General features: G+C 40.9%; 1 pseudogene; it reads left to right on the top strand.

Moving 5' to 3' along the window:
- The first annotated feature begins 388 nt into the window (after positions 1-388).
- On the top strand, positions 389-5,300 carry LOC109262149 (60S ribosomal protein L12-like; annotated as a pseudogene).
- Positions 5,301-10,176: the final 4,876 nt, after the last annotated feature.

Here is a 10,176-nt window from a genome sequence, read left to right as displayed (position 1 = left end):
AAAGCAAAAGAGATCTAATGGACCCTCCACTAAGTGGGAAATGAACAACTTGTGAATATAAAAAAAAAAAAACCAAGTACCTTGTTTAACCTAGCTACACAAAAGAAATATACATGGAGTCAATTGGGCCAAACAGGCTGTTTAAAAAAAAAAAAAAAAAAAAAAAAAAAAAAAAAGTCCCCTTAAGGAACAACACAACAAAAAGGGAAATCAATTGAATTTTACAAGCTAGAGGAGTGTGTTATACAATTTAAGAGCTATATTTAATTGGTAGGATTGAAAGTCTGCACTTTCCTTCCACATATATCTATTGTATTTATTATATTAGCATATTGTATTTAAAAGCAATCCCAGGGGTCCCAGTTGCAAAAACACAACAACAAGAAGAATGTCGAATTACATCAACCCAAAGTAAGCATCTTAAAGCCTGATTAGATACATACTAAATCATGACATGACAGATATAAAATGAATCCCTAGTCCATCCTTGATTTCAAACAAGGACTTATGAAAATGGTTCGGAATATAAAATTATGGAAAACATTACAGTACATCAAAGCAAAGCAAGTTTAATTAGGCTTAGTTTGATAATTGCTGAAAACAAAGAACCTGCCTCACAGCGTGGCTGGTGTAAAATCCAGCAGTAAGTCCAGTTGATCCAAATTAAAACCGCCCTATCTACCATCCCACATGAATCCTTTTATCTGAAGTCTACAGAGAACAAAGAATTACAATCCAGCTCAGAATGACAGAGGGCCCATGGTTTTTTCATCAGGATTTGCTTTGGCTAAAACCTATGTATGTTTCGCTTCTCTGTTTTAAAAATGTAACATACAAGGACTCTAAGGTAAAAGCCAAGAGACTAACCAGCACTAGCAAAAAGCTGGTAGCAAATCAGGGCATTTCTTCATCATACTTAGATCCGTAGAATCCATTTCCACCTTTCCCCACAAATGTGTCACAGGGAAGAAAATTCATCACCTTGCAGCCAAATTCTTTTCTGAATGATTGATTCTCTAGATGCGGAATGTAGAAATGGATCTTTCAGGAGAATTATAAACCTTCCCCCAATAAGGAGATTAAAAACATCATGAAATTAATTGGGTCACACGGTTATTGCTATACTAATTTTTCAGAGTGGAAAACTGTAACAGGAAATCTGGAAGCCTAAAAGGAAGTCAGAGGTGGAGGTGGAACGCCCTTGAATTTCCTGCCTTCCCTGCCTGGTTCAGGCCCTCATAACCTACCAGCAGGATGGTCACTGAGGTCTCCTCTCTGGTATCCCTGACATTGGGGCTCCTCTGGCCACCCATGTGCAACACCCTCCCCCAAATTCTTATTCTAATAAACAAATATACTTGTGTTGCCTGCCCACTTATAGAATTCCACTGAAATTTAAAAAATTCAATCTTCATATGAAAACCAGTCAACCTCACTCATAATAAAAATGCTAATGAAAGCAGCAATTAAATATCATTTTTAGTTATCAAATGGGCACAAATGTCAAACAAAAAATGATTAGGACTGTAAGAGATTTACAGAAGAGGCACTTTTGTAAATACCTCTAGTGAAAGCATCAATTAGTATAGCCTTTTTGAAAATCAATCTGGCTATATAAAATCATGAGCATTAAAAGAGAAAAGAAGTCATATGCTTTGACCCTACTTCTAAGATTTTCTCCTAGAAAGTAGTCAAAGTTATGAATGAAGATTTATGTAGAAAAACAGTGATGACAAGTTAAAATTTCCATCCTTAGCAGAAGCAATGTAAAACTCCAACATTAAGAAAATAGTGGCCAGGAGGCCACCTCAGGACAGACTGGACACCTGTCTCAATCCATTTAGGCAGTAGAGTGAGTGGCTTGTAAACAAAAGAAATTTGTTTCTCATAGTTCTAGAGCCTGGGAAGTCCAAGATCAAAGTGCAAGCAGATTCTGTGTCTCATGAGAACCCACTTCCTGGTTCATAGTTGACCATCTTCCCACCGTGTCTTCACATGGTAGAAGGCATAAGGGAGCTGTCTGGGGTCTCCTCTATAAGGGCATGAATCCCATTCATGAGGACTCTACCCTCTTGACCTAATCACATCTCAAAGGCCTCACTTCCCAATATCATCACTTTGGGGGTTAGGATTTCATCATGTGACTTGGGGGGGGTGAGGGTGAGGTCACAAACATTCAATCTATAGCAACGCCACAGGGCAGAACTCTGGGGAGAAGAAATTCTACATCTAGAATTAGCTGTGCATACATTGACTAGTGTCCAGAGTAAGAAAAGAAGCGAAGCTGAGTGCAGGCCATGAGTACAGCCATACATGAGCAGGAGGAAGTTGCCTCAGTTTGCAATACCCTGAAAAGTTGCTAATGCAGCATTCAAAATATATATTGACTTTTTGGTAATGTATATACATAGCAAAGAATTCAAGTAATGTAGAATATGCAAATGTGAAGTTTTAGCTCAAACACCACCACATGAAATAAATCATTATTAATTATCTTTTTAAGGTTTTATTTATATTTGAGACAGAGAGAGAGGGAGAGTGTGCAAACGGGGGAGAGACAGAGAGAGAGGCAACAGAGGATCTGAAGCAGGCTCTGCACGGATAGCAGAGAGCCCAGTGTGGGGCTTGAGCTCATGAATGGTGAGATTATGACCTCAGCCGAAGGTAGACGCTTAACCAACTGAGCCACCCAGGCGCCCCATAATATTAAAGTGCACATCACCTCAGCAGCTCTCCATGTGTGCATAAACTGGATAGGGGCTCCTGGGTGGCTCAGGCGGTTAAGCATCCGTCTGGCTCCTGGTTTGGGCTTAGGTGATGATCTCACTGTGGGTGGGCTTGAGCCCCACGTCCAACTCTGCACTGACAGCACAGAACCTGCTTGGGATTCTCTCCCTCTCTCTCTGCCTCTCTCCTTCTCACACACATGTTCTCTCCCTTTCTCTCTCAAAATAAATAAACAGTTAAAAAATTTTAAATAAACTGGATATAAGAAATACTTTTATAAAATTAGGATCAAATATAAAGAAAATAATACACTTTTTCTTGTTTAAATGCTGCTCATCATTTTTTAAAAACTTTCTCTGGTGTTTTATTTTGTTTTGACTTTTTTTTTAAAAATTTTTTTTAATGTTTATTTATTTTTGAGACAGAGAGAGACAGAGCATGAATGGGGGAGGGGCAGAGAGAGAGGGAGACACAGAATCGGAAGCAGGCTCCAGGCTCTGAGCCATCAGCCCAGAGCCTGACGCGGGGCTCGAACTCACGAACCGTGAGATCGTGACCTGAGCTGAAGTCGGACGCTCAACCGACTGAGCCACCCAGGCGCCCCTTGTTTTGACTTTTTAACGTGGTCATTCATTCCATCAGGTACTGTAGGAGTAAGAGCTTATGATCTAGTTTTACTCTATCTTCTTTACAAAGGTGTCCCATACTTCTGCTTATGAAAAATCTTGGTGCTGGCTCACACATCTCTAAACCGCTAAAACTGATTAGTGTTTCTAACTCAAGAAACTTCCTTTATTAGGGACAAAGACAGGCTTATTTCTGTATCACATGTTGTCAGGGTTAAGACCAAAATAGAATCAGAGTTGAGAAAAGAGACCTATTCTTTTACTTAAGTCCATGTTTAACAACAACAATAACAAAGTGGCTACTAGATCTCTAAAGCAATAAATGTTGTCTGTTACTGGGGAGTCTGCCCAATCTATTTTGTAATGGCTTTTCAGGACCATTATTTAGAGTCCCCTGTTGCTCTGACCCCGCTTTAAGTGTCCCCGTATTATAAGCATCTGGAGTTACAAGATCTTGAAGTAATCATTCAATTAGTGTTTACTGAGTACCTACTACGTGCTCAATTCTGCACCTGCTGCTTTGGGAGAAAAACGAAAAGTCAAGTCTCTGCCCTCACAGAACCTCCCAGTTGGGGAGATAAGGTGTGTTCCTTCAAAACAGGAACGTAACAGCTCAAAACAGGAGAGCAGTGCTCCACTCTGGCCTCCAACTGAGCCTGAGGTTTGATGAGATTGATTACATCCATGGGGAGGGCCCCAAGAGGTCATTTTGTCCAACTTCTCACACTGAAGCACTCATCATAAATGCCTGTTTGTTGAGTAGCCATTGCTGGTCATTAACTGATACCTGCAAGTGACACTTTTAAAGTGGGAAATTATTGAGCTCTTTGTGTGTAAAAGGTTTCTGAACTACCCATTAGTCAACCAGTTCTCCCTCCGAAGCACATAAAACTGTCATTTTTGAGTCACACTGAGTAAACCACAGGCTACCTTGACTCACGGGGACAAAAATTAATTTATGTTGAACGAGAGGTTAGATATGCCCATCTCTGCTACCATTGTAGTTTCTCAAAAACTTAATGTGGACTTATCACTCGTGAGTTAAAAACCAATATTTTTTAACATAAATGTCAGTGAAGGCGGCAATCCAACCTAAAAGGAAGTGTGCAACCAACCGTGGGTTCAAAATCCACCTTTGCCATTTCCAGCTCTGTGACCTTGCACCAAAGGCTTCTCATCAGCAAAATAGGACTATGAAGACCTCCCTGTTGAGGCCATTGTGAGGATAAACATAATTGTGCAGGGAAAGCACTCGTCACTGCTCAGTAACTGTTGAGTGTTTTCCTTTCTTTATGTGAGAGCTTCTCTCTGTTTATGGCCTTATTGGGACCCCTAAATTTTAGTGTCTAATATCTCGTTCACTTTAGGCTTTTGGCTGGGAGGAGGCCTAGGTGCAACTCTCTTCGGTTATCCCAAACCCTGGTTCGTCCCACGCTAGCCGCCTCCACCACGCTGCCTAAGTTATTCTCCAAAGAGATCAAAGGCATATACCTGAGGTGCACAGGTGGGGCAGTCCGTGCCACATCTGCCCTGGCCCTGAAGATCGGTCCCCTGGGTCTGTCTCTAAAAGAAGTTTGTGATGACATCACCAATGCAACTGGTGATGGGAAGGGTCTGAGGATGACAGTGAAAGTGACCATTCAGAATACACAGGCCCAGATTGAAGTGGTACCTTCGGGCCCTGCTCCGATGATCAAAGCCCTCAAGGAACCGCCAAGATACAGAAAGGAGCAGAAAAACATCAAGCACAGCGGAAACATCACTTCTGACAAGATTATCAACATTGCCTGACAGACGCAGCACCAATCTCTAGCCAGAGAACTCTCTGGAATCACTAGAGAGATCCTGGGGACTGCCCAATCTGTGAGCTGCCATATTGATGGCCACCACCCTCATGACATCATAGATGACATCGACAGTGGCGCAGGGGAATGCCCAGCTAGTTAAGAACTACAAAGGAAAATATTTCAATAAAGGATCATAAAGTCTTCAAAGGTAGAGAGAGTACTGAGATTAATGAGGACTTCATGACGAATATAAAAAAAGTAGAGCTGGGGGGGCGCCTGGGTGGCTCAGTCTGTTGAGCGTTGGACTTCGGCTCAGGTCATGATCTCGTGGTCTGTGAGTTCAAGCCCCGCGTCGGGCTCTGTGCTGTCTGCTCAGAGCCTGGATCCTGTTTCAGATTCTGTGTCTCCCTCTCTCTCTGCCCCTCCCCTGCTCATGCTCTGTCTCTCTCTCTCTGTCAAAAATAAATAAACATTAAAAAAGAATTTAAAAAAAAAGTAGAGCTGAATCTTAACAAATACTTGGGCTTTGGGTAGGCTTCAAAAAGAGGCAGAAGTGGGACCTGTGTGAACAAAGCTAGGGAGGCAGGAATGAATGTAGCAAAAACCAGGCTCCGGCAAGGAGGAAGGCAAAAGAATAAACATTTTCAGAGAAATTCCTATGTGCCAAGAACATTTGTGGGCTCATTTAGGCAAATGATTGCATTTGATTTTCCTACCAAGCCTATGCACTAGATTTATTTATTGGTTCCTCAATTATTAATTGAATAGCTACAAGTTTTTTGGAAGGAGCTAGAAGTTAAGAAACTTGTTACAGACCATGTAGTCAAAAGGCAGTAGAGCCAGGATTCACACCCAGAGCACCTGCCCCAAGCTTGTGTTTTTCCAGCTACAAGGTGCTGCCACCATAGGGGAGCAGCATATAGGTAATTAAAGTAAGGGCAGAGGTTCCTGGGTGGCTCAGCTGGTTGAGCACCTGACTCTTGATCTCGGTTTAGGTGGTAATCTCAAGCCCTGCCTTGGGCTCTGCACTGACAGTGCAGAAACTGCTTGGGATTCTCTCCCTCTCCCCCTCTCTCTCTCTTCCTCCCCCACTTGTGCTCTCTCTCTCTCTCTCTCTCTCTCTCAAAATAAATAAATAAACTTTAAAAAAAAGTGAGGGCTGATTACAGAGGACTCGAAAGCTAGGCAGATGAGTTTAAAATTGTTGCTATGTTGATTACTCTATTGCACTATTACTTAAATCATAAATAAATTAGCCAGCCATGTATATCATTTATCAATGATCAAATAAATGGTAATATATAATTTTTGTTAATCAGATTAAAGGAGACACGGCAACTGAATGCAGCAACCAATCCTATACTGGCAGAAAAAAAAAGAAATATGCTGTAAAAAACATTATTGTGTTGATTGACAAAACTGGAATTAGGATGGGAGATTAGCTATAAAGTATTCTATCAATGTTAACTTTGCTGAGCTTGATAACTGTATTGTGGTAATATAAGAGAACATCCTATTTTTAGAAAATATACATTGAAATATTGAAGGGTAAGGACTGGGATGTATGCCACACACTCTCAAACAGTTCAGAAAAAAAATGTGTATATATATATATATATATATATATATATATATATATATGTATATGTGTATACATACAGAGAGAGAGAAAGAGAGAATGATAGAGCCAATGAGGTAACATGTTAAGTAAAGGTAAATCCATATAAAATGTAATCAGGTCTTCTTTGTACTATTCCTATTCTTGAAACTTTTCTTCAAATTTTCAGTTATTTTCAAAAGAATTATATAGTATTTTTTATTACTTTTACTTTGAAGATTTGGGATGAAGTGCCTTGATCAAATATTTAAGGTCTAAAGAAAAATGACTTTTTGAAACAAAAATCTACCATTTGACACTTTTCTCTTTTTAAGAAAATCAAATTTTATTTGTCCAGAATGTAGGAAAAGGGAATTTAATGAGCACCTAATGTGTTCTAGGTTCTTTACAATTTTTTTCATGTAATCAATACTCATCAGAAGCCTTCAAGGTGGATTTTATCCCCATTTTCCAAATGATAAAACTGGGTTCAAAGAACTCAAAGTTCCCAAGGTAAGGTGGAAACTGGATTCGAATCCAGATCTATTTAATATCTATAGTATTGGAGTGCCTGGGTGGCTCAGTTGTTTAAGCGTCTGACTTCGGCCCAGGTCACGATCTCACGGTTCATGAGTTCGAGCCCCACGTCAGGATCTGTGCTGACAGCCTGCTTCAGATTCTGTGTCTCCCTCTCTCTCTGCCCCTCACCCACTCACACTCTGTCTCTCTCTCTCTCTCTCTCTCAAAACTCAATGACATTTTAAAAAAATTTAATATCTATAGTGTCAAATCAAATATTCATCAGCAAATACTTATAAGGTAAGAAAATATCACGATCATCTCATTATTTATATGTAAAATTAAAATGCACTCATATAAAACTATCATACTTGATATTAAACAAACACTGGTTAATGTCTATCCTTTACCTAGATTATCCTAAAGGCATAGTTTGGATTATTTGCATTAAGTGCCTTGTCTTACATGTCCCTTCTGAAGCTTTGATGAGTGAAGTCAATCACCAACTAAAGAAGCTGAATCATGAAGCAAAGAAAGGAGATGTTATAACAGAAACTGCTGGCCATAACCTCACCCGACCACAACTACATACCCCACTCATTAGATTCCGATTTTCACTCTACATTCATTGTAGGCATTCATGCATATATGCATGCATACACACAGACACACACATGATTTCAGTTAGCCCCTAACTCCCTACCCACCCAAGCCTATATACTCCCAACCTTGAACTCTGTCCTTCTCTCCTTGTTCTTCTGTCCCATCAACACCTGTTATCAAAGAAGACCCACAGGTACTTAGGGCCCACAGTGAAACAGAACCACCTCATGTCCCATCTCCATGGGTTTGTATCTCCACAGATAATTTCACCCAACAATGCACTCCACTGATTTCAACTTCCTTTGTCACATTCTCTATTGTGATTCCAAACAGACATAAATGATGTCAAACCAGGCTAAGAATGTGTTTGGAGATCATATAGAATGGAATTGGATGTAAGAAGAGGCGTCAATTATCATAGACTTGTTCATCTTTTTCCTGCCATGGTGGCATTTGAAATTTTTCTGTTACTCATTTAGATTCCAATCTCTGTGCTTGCCTCTCCCTTCTTCCAGCTTCTAAGTCAAACAGATTTTTCTCAGCAAAATAACCCTTCGGTGACTACCAGGGACAGACTGGTATGTGGGCTACAACAGATGTACAAGACAAGCTCTACAGGCATGTTAAAGGGTTCAGTGTCAAGATAAAATTTATCTAATGCAGCGTTTCCTCTCAAGTGCAATTTATCATCCCTTAGATGTTGAACCCCTTATAAATATTAGATTCTCTTTTTTCACAAACACTGTTTGTTATTTTACCCTTGGTTCAGGACAGACTTTGAAATTAGATTGACTCATTTCATTTCTGCTTGCAAATTCACTTTCTTACTTCCAATTCTAATTTTTTTCCCTTTGCCTTGAAATTCAATTTATATTCTAACACTTTGAAAAACAATGTCAATTAGAATTTGGCACTTTTGTGGAAGCTGTTTGTTCCAAAATGCCTTTTAGCACATCCACATCAATGCAGTGTCTCTTGGTGGACCCACATCCTGGGAAAACTGCTGGCATCTACAAAGTCACCCGGTGTGTGCCTCCAATGTGACAATACCTCTAATGTCATGAGGCCTTTGCTGTGACTGAGCAAAGAGATCCAGTCGCTTCTAAAGCTATTAAGGCCAATGATGATAGAACGTTAGAGCTCGAAGCTGTCTGTGCCAGCTGATTTTATGGTGGTGAGATTGGGGAAAGGAGCAATGGTCACAGAGCATGATCCTAGAGAGTGATTATCAGGTCCTGACCCATAGGGATGCCAGGTCATGGAGCAGTAGCATGTCCAAAAGATTGACAAAGCCTGGGCCTCCCGAGGTAAGAACTGGAAATAACAGAGAATAACCAATAGACGTCAGAACTCGGGGGAAGACACACAAGATGTGCAGGGGATCAGAAAAAGCAAACTAGGCGGTAGATAAGGCAAATTCTGGAAATAGGCTAATGTCCCCTGCTGGTTCCCTTCTTTTTATAAAGGCTTGGAAGGGGCAGAATTCAGAGACTTTTCAGCCAGACACCTGTGCTAAACGAGGCCTACAGACACGCAGCTCCATGTGAGCTGTGGCTTCCCCAGCTGATATTAATCACTTGCTCCCAAAACTCCCACAGCACTTTGTTACCTTATTTACAACCCTCGAAATAATGGATGTGGAAGTGCTTTGTAAACTGAAAAGCACTGTACAAATGTCAGATGTTGGGGGTTTAGCAGGGGAGCAATAGATAATGCCTCTCTTCCATTCCTGAGTCAGGAACCAATTGAGAAAGAGACACAGGGAGTCAGCCAGACTGAGATCAGCTTGTCAGACTTATTACTGATAACAGCTGGTTCAGGTGCAGGGCCACAGTGAACTTCCTCATGCTTCACCCCAGAATTAAACTCACCTCTCAGTCAAGTCCAACTGCATGAAGACTGACCAAGGAGCCCAAGCTAATCAGAGGTATCCTTCCTCCTCCCCTGGGGAGACATGAAGGGGATGGGGAGCAGAGCAAGGGGAGGCCGGAAATGTTGCTCTCAGTCCCTCCACACGGAAAAACAAAAAGAAACGAAGTCCATTCACCATGAAGGACTTTCTGTGCTTCATGCTTCAATCATTTATGTATACTTGGCAGGCTCTGGGCTAGATAATGAGGATATAGAGAGCAATGAGACCTCAGGGAGTTTATAATCTCACAGAAACTATTAACAATCCAACGTGGTAGCCGTCCATCAGCAAAAGTGGAGTTCTTCATGCCCAGGGAAGCTGGGGAAGGTTTCAGAGAGCAGGTGATAAGTGGGTTGGCTCTTCAAGTATGTGTAGGAGTTCACTACATGGAGAAGAGAAGGAAAG

This window comes from Panthera pardus, unplaced genomic scaffold (genome assembly GCF_024362965.1).
Source record: "Panthera pardus isolate Hobbes unplaced genomic scaffold, ASM2436296v1 HiC_scaffold_13, whole genome shotgun sequence".
In the NCBI taxonomy this organism is placed as follows: domain Eukaryota; kingdom Metazoa; phylum Chordata; class Mammalia; order Carnivora; family Felidae; genus Panthera; species Panthera pardus.
Note: the sequence above shows the minus strand (reverse complement) of the source record. Positions and strands in the feature narration are given on the sequence as shown.